The 16,633-nt window shown below is 44.0% G+C and overlaps 1 protein-coding gene across 7 annotated transcripts in view; it reads right to left on the bottom strand.

Annotated features, from left to right (window-relative positions):
* Positions 1-16,633, bottom strand: part of LRFN2 (leucine rich repeat and fibronectin type III domain containing 2) — a 176,095-nt gene that overhangs the window by 19,456 nt on the left and 140,006 nt on the right. The gene's annotated exons all lie outside the window — the stretch shown is intronic.

Genomic DNA, 16,633 nt, shown 5'->3' with positions numbered 1-16,633 from the left:
ACATGAGGAGTTGGTGATGCCACCTCCTCCTACTGGTTCATACCACAAGGTTAATATGTCACAGCTCATTTCCAATTTGAATGTATAGGTCTTCATTTCAGTCTGAGAAATATAAAGAGTGGTTTACACATCTGAATATAAAGACAAACCAATAAGAAAACAACAGAAAGTCAGCCTATTTAAAGCTGTTGCAAATTATTAAAGTTGTGAATTTTGGTTTTGGAAGAGTCAGGGGATGGTATGAGCTTCTATACTTGGGGGGAGGACAGGGGTTGCGGAGATTTGGAATAGAAAGAATAATGTCATGGGTGATGGATGGTCTATTATTGGCCAAGATGTCAATGGCTCCTCATAAAATGGTTGAGGGGTAGGCTTGAGAAAGCCCAGGTGGCCACAGGCAATCTGCCCAAGCCCATAATAAACATGAAGACAAGTATCCAGAGGTTATTTATGGGAGAAGACCTAGGACAACTGGTTGAAATTGAAGGTGATGCAAAGACACCATGGAAAAAGGAAGACCATGACATTTCATGTGAAAAAGGAAAAAAAACGTAGTCCCAGGTATTTAAAACCAGTTTTGGAGTGTCCAGAGATAGGTCATTTGTTTTGTATCCAGCCACTTCCACTTGAAATGTGCCTGTGACTGTGAGGTACTTCTGTGTATTATTATCACTATTTAAAAAGACATAGAAAAAAACCCAAAACATTTAGAAGCTTTTTCTGAAGGTCACAGGACCACAAGAACACAGAAGAATGCAAACACAGTGTCTTTTCAGCTTAGCATGTTAGCTACAGTTTCTACAGTACTACTCAGTTCCAAGGTGCCTCTACTATCACTTTGATCATCAGAAAGTCTGTGGGAGAAGCCAGTATCATTCAGCCCAAGGCTTTTGTGCAGCAGATCTTTAATGCTTTCATGACAAGCCATTTTCAAAACTTTTGTTGTGTAGATGAAATAAAGATGACCTTTATCTTTTAGTTTTCTCCATTCAAGGTCAACAGCAGTTCTGTGATCTACTGACAATGCACATGATGCTCATGAAGGATAACCCATTGCTGCCAATGATTAATAGTTGCGTTTCACTCTCCTGAGGGCCATAACTCACTCAAAGCTTCAACATTTGAGAATGATGGAATGTCCCTGGAACAGATAAATCCATAAATCCTTCCAAGCCAACAAAAAATTGCCAGATCTCTAGGAGTTTCTTCACAAGTCAGGCTATAGTTTTCAGATTAAAATGTGCGTGTAACACATGAGGGGGGAAACCAGACCACTGATAGGAGAAATCAGAGAAGCAATTTAAGGCTCGTTATTGTCACTTTGGTCACTGTTGTTCACTTTGCAGGAAGAAAATGTCAGACAGGCAGACATCATTTATTGTCCACAGTATCTGCATCTGTGTCAGTCATTTCATTTGCAGTTGTGCTAGGAAGCGCATTCTGAAGCACACAACTTATCCCCAAAGCAGCTGTATAATAACATCACAAACCAGCCTTCAAAAGGACTGCCTGTGGGAGTAGTGTATCAGTCACGTCATTCGGAGATATATCTGCTGATTTTAGCCATGAAAAGTTTTTATTTCTGATAGCTCTGTAGAACGAATTCATGTAGCAGAGAGAGCTGAACTAGCCTAGTGCATTGTCTACAAATGGCTCAGCCACTAAAAGCTCCACCTTCCTGTTGGCTAGAGCTCAAAGTCTACCACTATGGAGAGACAGAGTCTTGCCCCCATCCTGGCAACATGGGGGGCCAGCCCTGCTGCCTGGAGCTGTGGTGAGTCCAGCTCACAGGTCCATCTGAGATGGGAGACCCAGGGAAAGGGAGAGCTGCTGTCACTGTGCTCTGACTGAGCACTGGAGCTGGCGAGAGGAGGAAGAGCAACCCTCCTTGAGCTGCCTCTGCAAGCGCTCTCTAAACTAGATGGTGGAGCTAGGTGGTACGGAAACGTCTCTTGGGGAGCCAGGCAGTCTGTTTGTGTAGGTTGTCAACTACACTCAACTTTTTTGTAAACAAAACAGAAGGCATGTGAAATATTGTCAAAATGCGATCTGTAGGAACTCTCAGCTACACAGCGTAAAGTTCTTCTTTGAAGTTTAACAGAGCTTTTCTGGACACATAACAGAAAAGTCTCCCGTAGTTCTCAGAAGTTGTGGTGTATTTAAAAAGAATAAAAATATTAAAATGAAGTAGGTTTATTTGTATCTTTTATTTTTAATGAGTGTTCACAGGTTCAAGAAAAAAAAAATTAGCCTTTTCAGCTATCCATTTTCAAAAGCAGAACTTAGGAAGCTCTTTTTTACTGTGTGCTTTTCAGTGAAAACCTTTAGAATTTTAATGGAATAGAATATTATCTCCTACATATTTTTCTTACATGTTGTATAATTTCACTTTTCATTTTGAGGGAAAAAGATCTACATTTTTCCAAGTTGTTCTACTGTAGGGAACACCGTTCGGAAGATCTCGCGATGTCACGGAAAGGTAGAAGGCTAGTCGTCGCCTCCCTATGACATATCAGTAATCCCACCTACCGTTGTTAGTATAAAAGGAATTAACTGCGCAATAAAGGACGGAGTTGGCACTCACACCATGTGTGTTATCTGTCTCTTCCCTGGTCCAGGCCGACCAGTGATCTAATCGCGGCACCTTGATATGTAGCATTGCTACATAGTGGTGACCCCGACGTGATCGGCCGCACAGGCGACGATGAGGCTTGCGCAAGCGATTAAGGTATTAAAGGTGTTAGCTTATGAGGTGGGTGCCCGCGGTTCGATTAGGAGGGGCCCCACGGGCGAATGCATCCAATGGATGCTGCGCCGGGGGGACATTGAGTTTCCTAGATAAGTTTTGAGCCCCCCAAACTGGGGAGAGATTCGGGAGTCCTTGGTCCGATCCGAGCGCGGAGCTGCTGAACGATCGCAGAGTTGGGGGAAGGTGGAGCAGGTGGTCGCGGCGGGACGGGAGGCTGAGGCGTGCTGGTTGGCGGCGCGAGCTGCTGCGTCTGCGGGTGCAGCGCCGCCTCGGGAGCAGCGGGGACAGCGCCCTCGGGGACAGCGGGGACAGCGCCCTCGGGGACAGCGGGTCGGACTCAGACGGAGCGGGCGGCCGTGGAGCGGGGCTCGCAGAGTGGTCCGTCTTTGATCGCGGACATGGGCACGGAGGGTGCGGCGGAGACGGAGGTTTTTTCTGCAGAGGCGGCACCAGCGGGACCTGATGCGCCCCCCCCCCAGTATCCATGAGAGGAGTTGCGGCGGGTGGTTCGGCAGCTCATGGGGAGGGACGGTTTGCAACGCCTCAGGCACAGGCACAGGGCATACGCGGGCGTGACTTTACGGCACTTGCAACAACTGCCTTGGCCGCACTTGGGCGTGTCGCGGCCATGGATAGAGCGGACCCCCCTTGCGTGAAAGTTCCGCAGGGGATTGCCGAGAGGTCCACTGCCTTTTTAGATCGGCTTCAGCTTGCTGTGTAGGCGGCAAACCTCCCGGAGGCGGCTAAAGAGGCGATTGTGCTTGAATGTGCTAGGGCTCAAGCTAACCCACAGAGCGCAGCGCTTGTCTCTCATTTGCCAGCGGGTTCGTCCCTAGGTAACATGATACGCCAGGTACTGGAGAGAGAGCAACAACGGGAAGCGCGTCCGATAGCGGCGGCCTTGCAACAAGTTTTGCAGGCGGGTACAGCCTGATACTGCTTTTGAGGAGGCAGTCTGTAAGCAGGCCGCTAATGAGCAGGATTCTGATTCTGATAATAATTCTTTTGTATCAGGCAGGGTGGACTCTGAAAAAGAGCCGGAATTATATCCCTCATTACCTCCACCGCTGCCTCCCACGGCCGTCCCGCCGCTGCCTCCCGCGGCCTCTGCGCGGCCGGGACCGCTGCCGTGCCGCTGCCGGCCCCCACCCCCCCCACCCCAATCGCCTGGTACTCCCTCTCCAGGGTCTGCAGAACTTACAACGGAACCTGGCTTTGCTGCACTGCCTCTACCTCCTTCTCCTGCTACTCCCTCTAACTCTGTGCCTCTGTCTAATCCATGACGATTCACTTAATAATTTGGGAAAAAATACACATAGTTTGATGCAATGCTGTCGAGGAAAAGCTCTACAGCAAGGAGATACCATGTTTACTTTTCCTGTTGTATGCACACCTGCCTCAAGAAATGCAAGAACCTCAAGAGTTAGAGTTCTTAGGATCAGTCATCATGAATCCCTGTGTGATGTTTAATTACACCCATAACACCACTCAAAAGGGTCAGAATGTAAATGCTATTTTGCCTGTATATAGAAATGCTACAGCTTGGTGTAACTATATCTATTCCAGAATATCACGCTCTTTTTTCTATTCCAGCTGCTTTACCTACGCGGATGTTTTTAATTTGTGGGAATAGAGCGTGGGAGAGGAATTCCATCGAAACTTAACAGGAGGCCATGTAGCCTCGGACAACTTACGTTACTAACACCCGATATTAATATGATTCACAGTAAAAGGCTCACGATAACTGACACAGGTTTAACTGGATGGCTAACAAGTTTGGGAATTGCGGGATGATTAAAAGATTTGCTTATGCATGGCTTAGTTATTTTAATTGTAATATTAGCAGTTGTAATGATTGTACCACGTATCATAAAATAGTTGAACGTATGATTGCAAAAGCATTTCATGTAACTTGGCTTGCATAAAAATAATTGGGAAAAAAAAAAAGAGAGAGAGAGAGGAAGAGACAGAAAAAAAAATTAAATTAATGAAAACAAACGGCTGGAGAGGGGGAAGAGAGATGCGGTTGCGGAACACACAGACATGGCAGCTGAAGAGTGAGAACATCTAAGACAAATAACCCTGCAGACACCAAGGTCAGTGAAGAAGGAGGGGGAGGAGATGCTCCAGGCACCGGAGCAGAGATTCCCCTGCAGCCCGTGGTGAAGACCATGGTGAGACGGGTCGTTCCCCTGCGGTCTATGGAGGTCCACGGTGGAGCAGTGTGCTCCTGAAGGACTGCACGCTGGGGAGGGGACCCATGCTGAAGATCTTCGTGGAGGACTGTCTCCCGTGGGAGAGATCCCACGCTGGAACAGGGGAAGAGTGCGATAAGTGCTGCCACTGAGGAGGATGAAGTGATAGAGATAATGTGTGATGAACTAACCGCAAAACCTCATTTCCCATTCCCCTGTCCAGCTGTGGAGGAGAGAGTGATAGGATAGCTATGGTAGGTAACTGGTGTCCAGCCAGGATCAACTCATCACATAGACAAAATGCATTGTAAAATAGAATGAAATTACATTGCAATTGGGAATTTCAAAAACAAGGACTCTGTGTAACTCCTTTACAAGGGAATGAAAGTGTATGTGATTGGAATTAGGTGAAGGCACATTTGCAAGGTGCATTTGCTACTAATATTGCAGGAGAGACCTAAGACCTTGCACAGATATTACAAGATCAAATGGGAAATATACGAAATTAGCAGAATAAGGTGTTTTTCAAAGAATTGTCTAATACTGTTGAATGCTTAAATCCAAAAACATGATTTGAAGGTTTAAGTTTGTATATCTGAATTTATATTGCTATTGGAGAATTATTAATCATTTGTGTGTTTGCAGCAATCAGAATCACCTGAGCAGCAGTACGAGGATTGCGTCAGTTCGAAGCTAGAGTCCTCGCTGCCTTCCTCGTGAATCTGATGTTCCTAAACAAAAAAGGGGGCGATGTGGGAGCAGCTCGGAACACCTGGCATTTGTTTTCAAGAGTGACCGTTAGAATTTGTTGTGCTGCATGTTTGCCAAGCCTTGAAGAACTAGTTTTACAAGGTCAGGTTGGAGGATGGCCTTGTGTAGGCCTGGGAAGATGTGGCTGAAGACAGTCACGAGTATGTCTATGGAATGTTTTTATCTTTAACTGTTCTGAGGACTGGCAAACATCCCAGCTGGGTCAGATATGCCCTCCTGTGTTAGTAGTATTGGCTGTCAGTCGTTAGTACTTTCTGGATCTTTGTTGAAACATATATAAGTTGGATTCTTTTGTGAAATAAAGGGAATCTTGCATGGAAAAAAAAAAAAAAAAAAAAAAAAAAGGAAATTGTGGGAGATTTCATAGAAAATGGGGGAACATTTCTTTGAGCCTGATTATTTAGAGTTAGCATAAGTAACCCGCAGTCAACATGAGTGGACCGGAGTACGCTCCCTTTAAGCCACTACAGTATTTGCATGTTACCGTAGACACCTATAGTAAATATATTCTCGCTACAGCGCACAGGAAGCAGAATAGCTTGGCGGTTGTACAACACTGGCGTGCTTGCATAGCCCAACTGGGGATTCCACGACAGATCAAGACGAATAATGGTACAGCTTATACTGCGGAAAAGGTGAAACGATTTTGTGCAATCTGGGATATAGCCCTTGTACATGGCATTCCTTATAACAGCACCGGGCAGGCCATTGTAGAACGCCCTGCTAGATCGTCTTAGGGAGGGGGACCAGGCGGAGCCCTCCTGCTTACGGGATAATTCACCTGTTCTCCGTGCACAGCGTCTCCTGTTAACTGCGTTAACTTCATTAAATCAGACAATTCGGGGGGACCTGGACCAGATGACGGCGCAACGACATTTTACGAGTACGGAAGAGAAAGGCCCCTACCCGTTGGTCCGTGTGCGTGATCCCCAGACACGCCAATGGGACGGACCGTTTGAGCTGCGTTGCCTCAGGCGGGGGTACGCCTGTGTACAGACACCTGAAGGGCTACTGAAATGGGTCCCTAGTCGCATGGTTCGTCCTGTCCTAACCTCATAGTGTTTTGAGTGTTTTTTCTTTACAGATTACTGTTATCCTTTCCTGGCTTATGACGCCTTGGGTATCTGCTGCGAATTTCTGACACTACACCACTTAATGAATAAGACAACAGAACTTCAGAGACAATAAGGCGCTGCAAGACCTTTATAGCAATTAAGAAAAATGTCATTTTGGCTTGGAGCATTTAGCTGTGGGATGGGGACTTAGGAGTTGGTTTGTATCTTTGTTAAAAATCGGGGTTTCTTTTATTCTTGTGTATTTTATTAGGTATAATGTTGCTTTTACTGTGTTTAATTAATTGTGTTCATATATCTTGTAGGTCACCTTAGCCAACATAACAGGTCAAGATTCTCTGTGCACTGCAACTACATCACAAAGCCTGTGAACCAATAGACAGGATGGCTATGACTCGTGCGGCACGTCTGGCCAGCGACCGCATGTGCCATAGGCTCCCTATGTTTCAACTGAGGCAAATTTTAGCACCCGCTGGCCACGTGTGCTAAAATCTGTTCCTCTGCAAATGTACAAATACCGGGATTTTCCGAAGAGCATCGGGCTGGTGTACGGCAAGGCCATCGTTGCCTCTGTGGGGACACCCACGTAAAGCTGGCACCTACCGATTGCTGGCCTGAGTTCGCGGATGGTGGTGACTAGATCTGCTAATGCTCTTCTAATAGAAAAAGGGAGGGGGAATTGTTGTGGGAACATATTTAGCTAACGGTCACAAGAGCATTCCAGACGCCTTTAGAAGGCCTTGAACAGAATAAACAAGAAGACAAAAATAAGAAAGATACCAATTAGAAAAACACAGGTGCATATTCCACGATAAAGAGAACTTGGCACAAACAACCTCAATTCAGCAGTTTATCTTGACCAATTAGACTGAGATAAGTCTCGTATGTTTAGTTAGTATGACCAATTATATTTTATGTTTATGCGCGTGTGCAGTGTTGATGCAGCCAATCATTGAGTGCAACTGGACGCGTGGACAGTGCATGAATAGTGTGTGTAACCAATGGGAGCTAGTTGGACATGAGGAGGGGGAGATGTAGGGAACACCGTTCGGAAGATCTCGCGATGTCACGGAAAGGTAGAAGGCTAGTCGTCGCCTCCCTATGACATATCAGTAATCCCACCTACCGTTGTTAGTATAAAAGGAATTAACTGCGCAATAAAGGACGGAGTTGGCACTCACACCATGTGTGTTATCTGTCTCTTCCCTGGTCCAGGCCGACCAGTGATCTAATCGCGGCACCTTGATATGTAGCACTGCTACATTCTACCTATAGATATTTAGTATTAGCAATGGCCTAATTAAGAAAAGCTTGAATATTCCTTTGAATAGTCAGCCTCTGCAAAGTTTTGGTGCTTATCCAAATCTGACTGAACAGCAGTGAAATTTCCATAGCTTCTGAGGATGCAAAATAGGACTGGAAGCCACAGAAAAGGCTGTTCTGCTTCCATTCCTGGCCTGCTCTACAGGAAAAGAAAGCACCTCATGTTACCCCTGCGCTGGAGTAGAGAAAATACTGAATTTTTAGAGAACTGTGTGTGTTAACCCCTCCTTGGAAGCAATATTGCGGTTTTTATCTCTGAGTCCTCATGGCAGGTTGCTTCCACCTGTGATTATCTCAACTGTAGTTGCCATTATGTATGTGATAGGTACGTGTATCAGTAACATCCTACGCTGACTGACGAAACTGTGTCCTAAGTATATATTCATCTACCTGTGCTCAGTAAAACAATGGTTAGCATAAAAGGTATCTCAAAATAGTGGGGTGAGAAGAGAGAGCATAAGGTTAAACAGCCAGTCAAACGGTAAAACACAGTCCCAAATGATTTATCTAGCAGAAATATTTAAATAAAGAAATCTCTGCACAGAAAAGTCAAGTCATAGCTCTCATAATTACACTAGTTAGCAAAAAGTCTCACAAAACCTCCAGCTTGATAATTCTGAATAGAAATAAAGCTGAAGAAATCTTAGTCCAGTCATGGATTAAATCACAAGTGGAAAAAGAGGATCCAGTCCTGACAAATGGTCTGTTGTGACTTAGCTCTACTCAGCCCTTGATTTGTAGAAAAATCCATAAGGGAACAAAATTAAAAGAAATGAGGATTGCATTAAGCAAAGTTACATATAATTCATATTTGGGAATGGAACGGGGGAGGAAAGATAAAGAATTTTTTTCCAACAAATTGATCCCTCTGCCTCCATGTACCTTTTTATGTGTTCACGTCACACTTTTCATATTGTATCTTCCATCTTTATTCCTCTGCCTGTAGCTAAATGTTGTGCAGCTCTCTGCCTTTTTGAACTGTCATTAAAACAACATGTAAGAGACAGCACTGCAGATAAACAGCAATGCATGTCACCTGGTAAGTTGTGCTGTCACTGCAAGGAAAAAGACAGAACATCATGCACTCGAAATTGAGCAAAACATCTGAGAAGGTAAAGAGGGGCTTATTGTTTCACCTAAGTGCAAACCTTAGCTGGGATGGTGCAGCTGGAATGGGGCAAGTGTAGTATCTATTGCTGGTGTCAGAAAATGACTGAAAAATGTGATGGCTCCCAGGACATGAACTTCAGCCAGAGTTTTTCAGCTCCTGCAGCTGTGGCTGTGTAAGGCAGAGCCGTTAGGTTTCTGTCTGGCAGAGGGATTCATTACTCATGCCAAACCATCCCCTCCCTGAGGGAGCTTGTGTAAAGTGCACAAGTATTTTGCATTAGTTGGATGTCTCTCAAACCATGTGTTCAAAGCTCTTACAGGCACTAACACTAGATGAGTCTGGCAAAACCTTGGTATTCTGATGGTAAAACTGGTCGGATACCTCAAATGAAACACATTTTTAGTATTAAAATACGGGGTTCTGCTAGATCCATTTTTTTCTTCTGTCTTGTCAGGAAAATTAAAATGAAAGCTATAGCTGTGGGGAGCCACAATGCTCTTCCTCTCCCTGGCACCTGGGAGGGGCCCTCTGCTTCCAGTCCTTGCTCTGCTCCTCTGCCATGTCCTCTGCTCCTCTTCTACTCCCCCACAGACAGCTGCCCCTTCTCCTTGTACACCCTGACCATTCCTTCACCAGTGCGGGGGCTGAAAGCAGGGGCAATATGAGGGGAAGGAAGACCTCTGTGGTGAGGAGAGAGAGAGAAAAGTGAATGTGGATAACTTAAGGAGCTTTGCTTCCAGGAGGAGAATAACTCTCCAAGGGGCATGATGCATGGTGGGGATGGGGCTGTCACTCCCAAAGCTGTAACATCCACAAAGAGATTGATAGCAACATTTCCACATGTCCAAATGAAATACTTTTAAAGTTTTCTTTCCATAAGCAAACAAAACAACTGTTATGGAGAATTTTCAGCCTGATTCTTGACAGAAACAGATGTTGCAATATTGGAATTTCCCATGGGACAGTTATTCCAGGGTTTGTTCCATTTTAAGCAGGGCTAGAAAATAAAACTGGGTTGATATATGGTTTGCTTCTTCATAGTCATTGCAGAGGCAGGTGGTTGGAGGGTGGGCTAGACAGATGTTGCATGCTGCTGCAATGACTGTGAAACCAGCTAGTGTGGATCTTTTTTTTTCGTTAATTAGTTTTTAAATCTGCTGCTTGTTTAATGTAAGGAGCAATCAATCACTTTGTGGTTCTGTTCACACAGATAATACAGCTGATTAAGGTTTGCTTTGGGTAAACTGAGGCACTAGCTTCAAAATCCCCAAGATAACATCTTTTGTTTGGGACCTAGTAAAATGTGACCTGATTTGAAAAACAGCCTGCAGCTCTTTGGAGTTTAGGCCTCCCTGTCATCAACAAGCTTAACCCTGGTTAAGCAGAAGAGAGGAAAATGGCAGAAGCCAGGAAAACACTTGCAGATCATGTCGTCAGGGACTTTCTCTAAGTAGGAAGATGGACTCTGCTTCTATGGCTTTTCCTGGACTCCCTTTGCTACCCTAAAAACATGGAAAGTTTCCGGACTGTAACCACTTAAAGAGGGGTAGAAAATAGGTGTTAACCTATTGCAGACATATACAGTTTCGCTGGCTTATGGACATGAAGCTCTGCAAGCATGTTAATCCAATCTTAACTGGGGAAGTATGGGGACCAGCAAACTGTCAGGAGGTGGGTCCCCATGACTAACAAAGCCAGAAACTTCTCAGCACCATGCAGCTGTAAGTTCACAGCTTAGCCACCTTGAGCTGGAGACGATCCTGACTAAGTTCATTGTAAATGAAGGTTCCCCAATGTTTCGTCAAAGCCCTGGCCTTGTTACTGTGACTAGCCACATCCAAGGCATGCTAAGAGAAAATAAGGAAGAAAACTGTCTGCAGCACAATCCCACATACACACAGTGAAAGCCATGAGACAGCAAAAAGTCTTACTAAGACTTTACTCAATACTGCCTTTGATAGTTGAACAACACCTAGTGACTTTAAATGGACAGCTATGAAATAGCAAGGAATGGAGAAAAATGTGGATTTGGGCAGGAAGTTGTAGGACTTTGCCAGAGTTAGGCACCACTGGAAAAAACACATTACAATTCCACATTGCAGCAACATAAACCTTACCACTCTATGTGCTAATCAGGCCAAGGAGCAGCTCTCCTTGCCTGCTTCTCTGTGATACTCCTTGTCTTCTTTGGGTTTTTCAAGAAAGACCAGACAGCCTTGATTCCATTCACCTGTAATGTCTAGTTCAGCACCTCAGTGAGCAAGTAAATCTTTGCCTATAGTACAGCTAGCAACAGGAACAAGATTTACATACTGAGAAACTAAACCTGCTAAGGAAAAGGGAATATTTTTTTGTTTGTTTGGAGATGCAAAGGCCAAATTCAAAAAGCCTTATACTTGCTAGATAAAATGTATCCTTTAAAGGTGTTAATATGAAGGTTAAAATCACTTCTTCTGGAGTAAAGCTATATCATTATTATTATTTTCTACTCTAAAGCCAAAATATCAACTAAATTCTGCAGGAAGTTTTATGTCAGTGTGCTACTCCCAGGAGTATGCCACTTCTGCCCTCCAAAGTGCTATTCCTTCCACTCCACTTGGATAACCAGCATATTCATAAACCCCACTGAAACCAGTTATAAACACCTGTGCTACCACACAATGAAATACAAAGAAGATTCTATGAGAAAACCCAAATGGAAGCTGCTTAAGAATAAAAAAATAAAAGGATTTACTCTGAAAAATAATTAGCTAATTAAACCACAGCCAATATAATTATCTACCATGAGAGAGCCTGGATGGGGAAAACAAAGAGAAAAGGTGAAACAAACAACAATATTATGTTTTAGTGGGAAAAAACCCAAACAGCTAAAACCTCATATGCTTCCATTAGGCAGAGTTTGTATAGCACAAGGTCTTGCCACCTCTTCATCCCACTCCAATCTGGTGTTGTACAAAGGTGCAGTCCTAAGCCTTGAAATGGGACTGTTGCAGTCCCTCAGGCTTTTCACAGGTGTGAAACCTGATCCCAGTGTTTATTTCACCCTTCTCCTTGCAAACAGTCCTTCACCTCATAAAAGACATTAGTGTCCCCAGAGAAAGAAAACAGAATTTAAACTACTAGCCATATATATAGCCTTGTGTCCTCCAGGTGGCTCATCTCCCTAAGCAAATCATACAAGAGCCAAGCATCTATCACAGCTACTTCTGCACCGGTTTTCTAGCAGAGAGGTTGCAGCATTGTTATTGCCACTGAGAGTGCAGGAGGTTTGTCTGACACCACCCAGAGAAGATGGGGCTGTCACTGCCCTCTGCTTAGCCAGCAGCCTGTGACAGCACCCACCCCGGTTGCTATGAGGCCCTGGACATGAGGATCCAGGTTCTGAAGGTGACTCCTTCCATGTTGGCTGTTCCTCCTTCCGCCTGCTTGGAAAGCAAGGCATTGCCACATCATGGACTGAAACAGTAACCGGAGGAGCTGCAAGGATCAAGGGGTGGAGGAGAGAAGCAGGGGTCCTCTTGGCTCTGTAGCCTGCTCAGCTCACGTGAACATCTGGCTCCCTTTTAGGGATGAAAGGGAAGAGGCACAGAGACACAGGACAGTTTCAGGCCAGTTACCTCATTTCTCCTCCCCTATCCCATTGCCCAACATTTGCAGCACTGTCAAATTCCTCCCCATGGCATTCCCAGGCCATGAACCTCTGCATGCAGCAGAAAGAAGAGCAGGCACCAGGCTAGTGACCCATCCTTGCCCCAGAGTAACCAAGCTGAAATTCTGCCTCTACATACTCAAATTAGCAAGATTCAAGTTCACTTGGATGCTGCCATCCCAACTCTGCACTACAACGTGCGGGGAGGCTTAGTGATCACTGCCGTGTATTTTCTCATTCTGCAGCAGCCTTCTGGAGAAGAGGTGCAGGCAACCCCCACCCTCCCAGCACCAGCAGAAGGACTGATTCATCAAGCCTTACTCTCTGAGGCAATCTGCCAAATGACAGAGCTGCTGGTGCGGTGCCTTGATGCAGTCAGCTGCCCATATGTCTATCGGGCAGCTCCTGCTTGTGCGATCCCCACTCTGAGAAAAATTCAGAGCACAGTTTGGGATATCTACATAAGAACCAATTCCACAGTCCAAGCCAATTAAACAAACAAATAGATAATAAAAAAAAATAGTTTTGGGTTGAACAAACAGCTTTTTTATTTGTTTTCTTGTCAAAAGGAAGTAAATTCTGGAGTAATAAATATATTACAAAATTTAAACCTAGGTAAATTCAAAGTGATGCAAGGGGAAGGGGAGGGAGGACAGATGGGCAAATTCAGCACAAGTTCACACCTAGTGCTGGCTGTCTCAAACTGTTCATCTCTGCAGATAAACTAATCTGTAAACCAGGAGCAGCTGAACAGAAGGGGGCTATAGTATAGCCTTACCTTGCTGTCTACAGGGATTTTTCAGCCACCCTAAAGCATGGCTGTAGCCTCCAGTGGATGAGCTCTTTTCCATCCAGGCTAGGTATCTCTCTCTCTCTTGCTCAGCACCAGTACATCCCTCCCTATTGCTGTGGTACACAGGTGATTTTGCTTCCACTCTACAGTGCCCTCCACCGAAGGCTGAAGCCAATTCCCATTTCCTTTCTGGGCAGCGTCACTTTGTGGGATTCTTGTCAAATGCTCTGGGACCTAATATGATCACACTGACTCCCAGACATCAGCAGGGCTGTGGCAATAGGGCAGATCAGCCTGCTGGCTGAGCCACTTTTTCTCTGCTATGAAAATCAGAACATTTCTTTTATAGCATAGAAATTTCTCAATGGCATTATAGTTTCAAGATTTCTTTAGATTGCAGTACTAGCCTGTTATCTTCAACTAGGACTGGATTACCTTTGTGCCTGGCAGTATTACAGATTATTATGGATTACAGGGTACATGTCTGTACTGCCCTCATATTAGACTGTAAAACAAGACATGTTTGGGGGAAAAGGGTAATATGACAATGAAATAACCCATATCATGTTGTCAAAGACATCCATTACCTCACATTTTCTTTCTTTACCATTGAAAATTTGAGATAGATTTCTCCTGTGCCCTTTTAAGAACAAAGAAAGGATAAATGACTTCCTGGTAGTACAAGACTTCATTGAAAACCTACAAGTACAACACTGAAAAAAGTACATAGAGTATGAATCTGATTTCTGCCTCAAGTTTTAAGTTCCTCAGCTGGTCTGAAATCCTCCTCTTTCATCCTTCCCTGACCAGAGCATTAACATAAAAACTACTCACCACCAACAGCTCAATTAAAGCCTCAAAATAGGTTTAAATGAGAAACAAAAGTTGCATTCACCTTATATTGAATCACCTGAAAAGAATGATTTTTGCTCACCCTGAGTGCATATATTTTGCTCAGAAAATCTGCCTATTGTGGGCAAATCCAAAAATAATCAGGCTTGTAAGAGCTAAATCTAATGAAGATTTTATAACATAATTTACTTACTCCCGTGTATTCTTCTTTTTTATTTTTCCAGTGCTGTGTCTTTTTCAGTTCTGTATTTTTCAAATGATGAGTCTTAAGACATTTCTCTAAGGAAACAAGCTGTATCATTGCTATTATATGTTAGGGTTTTAATGAGCACAATCATTGTACAAAAAAGTACAGTTTTTCTGAAAACAACTTGAACATGCAAGCAGAAAGCCTGGTATGAAAGAGAGGGTATAATAGGAAATTCAGAACAAGCAATTGGATAGGTGAGTCTGCAGCTATGGCAGTGAAATAAGGCACTATGTTTTGTCTGTGTTTGTAACTTTGAGTTATTCTCCCCCTGCCATCCTCCTTGCCCTGTCTCATGTATTTGATAGATAAAATAGTCCTACATAAAAAATTAAACATAGTTTCTTGCATGAACCCCAAAACAATGCCCACAGTAAGAACTCAGCCAGTCAGTGCTGGAGAGACAAGGAGTATCAGGAACCTGCTGCAGGGGGAGCAGGTATTCTCCAAATCTCTCCTACCAAAAAGCTAAAACAAAGAAAGCTTTGAAATGGGTAAAAAGGCTTCCTGTGACTTCAGAGAGGAGCTGTATGGGGTAGGGTGTCAGATGGCTGGGGAGGCAGGAGCTGTCAAGGCACCCTGTTTTACCTACCCACAGCCTGGAGCCTGCGCATGAGCAAGTCAGAGCTAAGTTAAGCAGAATGATCTCAAACTGGCAAGGCAAATTTTAGGAACTCAATATGGTTTAGGAACACAATACGCTTTTAAGCTTTTCTTTTTTATTTACAACTCTCTTGCAAAGCACCTGTGGATAAAAATAAATCATCCTCTCCTTCGAGCAGGTAGTTTTCAGCCACTACTTTTACTATAGGGTCACCACTCTTGAAGGAGATTTGTTAGTAGTCTGGAGACTACCTGGATTGCTGGTGTCCTAGGTAAAATTAATGGTGAAATGAGGGGAGGGAGGAAGTTCTCAGATGCAGATTTAGAAAGGCTAGGAGTAGTTGTAATGCTCTGTGGTCACTGATACTTTTCACCTGTTTCCTAAAAGGACCCAGATGTCAGCAGCTGTGACCCAAAATGAGGAAAGGATTAGAGTGGGATCTTTGACACCACCTGGAACTCAATGGATCAGCACTGGAGAGACAATGAGTATTGGGAACTTGCTGCAGACAGCACCTGAAGAAGTGAAAACTTGGACATCACGTGGAGCATCTTGGGTGCTTAAATGTGCATTACATATACAAACTATGGAGGAAATCAAGCCTTATTGTTTTCACTGTTCCTTTTGAGGAGATGACACACCTCTGTTGCATACGTACATGCTTACAGTGAAGCCCTGATCCAAGTTTGATACTATTGAAGATGCTTTTCCCAAGTCAAGCAGATTTATAACCTATACTTAACAATAGTAACAACACCAAGAATGCTATGTTTTCTCCCCAGATCATGACATTATGAGGGGAAATTATCAGATTTGAAATGTGAGAAAGGACTTTATTAGGAACACATTAGAATTGAAATCAGGACTACTCCCAGCTGTGATTTTGTAGGCATGTTGTTTCTTCTACTGGCTTACTGAATTACCTTGAGCAAACTATTTAACCTCCTTCTTCCTCCATTTGACTCTCTAGAAAATAATGGTAATCCCTAAAATGCAAGATTTTCAGGCTGAACCAAAGCCCATCTAAGTCAATGGTGGCTATTCATTTCTGAGGGTTTTGACTCAAGCCTTCAGTCAAGCATTTGATCAGTTAGCATTTGTAACTATCAGTGCTAAGTATTATACTTTGCATGACTACAGATGACATGGGAGGTTATTACTGTTCAACAGTCAGCAAGTGGCAACAGTTCTTTTTGCACAGAGCAGCATATGAACTGCAATAAATCTACCCTAGATTCGAAATAGGAAAGATAGTGGTAACTGTGC

Source organism: Aquila chrysaetos, chromosome 13, assembly GCF_900496995.4.
Source record: "Aquila chrysaetos chrysaetos chromosome 13, bAquChr1.4, whole genome shotgun sequence".
NCBI lineage: Eukaryota > Metazoa > Chordata > Aves > Accipitriformes > Accipitridae > Aquila > Aquila chrysaetos.
Note: the sequence above shows the minus strand (reverse complement) of the source record. Positions and strands in the feature narration are given on the sequence as shown.